Source organism: Grammomys surdaster, unplaced genomic scaffold (assembly GCF_004785775.1).
Source record: "Grammomys surdaster isolate TR1022 unplaced genomic scaffold, NIH_TR_1.0 67, whole genome shotgun sequence".
NCBI lineage: Eukaryota > Metazoa > Chordata > Mammalia > Rodentia > Muridae > Grammomys > Grammomys surdaster.
In genome coordinates, this window is record NW_021604569.1 from 5,186,540 (window position 1) to 5,187,148 (window position 609).

Genomic DNA, 609 nt, shown 5'->3' on the forward strand with positions numbered 1-609 from the left:
CTATGTGGAATTAGTTTAATTTAAAGTATTTACATTTTCAATTCTTAAAGCTAATTTCTGTGCTACTGGAAGTTTCTTTAGATTTTTTTTACCTAAATCTGTATCTGAAGTATTTTCTCTATGTTTCCTTAGTCAAGAAAATGTATGGTCTTTGGTCCACTTTGAATTGCTTATTTTGTAGAATGAACAATTTAATTTCATTCTTTTGTAGGAACTATCCAATTTTATCAGCACTGTTCATTCAAAAAACTGTCTTTTTCTTCAATGGATGTTTTTGACAAGGGTGTCAGAACTCTTAAAGGTTTCTATAGCTGTGTTGGTTTAATTCTGGATCTTCGATTGTCTTTCATTGATGTATGCATGGTTCTTTGTCCCTATGGCTTTGTAGCATACATTGAGACCATACAATATGATGATGCTGGCTATATTCTTTCTACTTAGAATGAGCTTAACAGCCTGTAATAGTTTGTATTTTCATGTAAACTTTGGGTTTTTTGTTTAGGTCTGTGAAAAATGACATTGGAATTTTGTAATGATCTCTTATTTGACTAGACTTCTTTTCCCTTCCTTCCTTCCTTCCTTCCTTCCTTCCTTCCTTCCTTCCTTCCT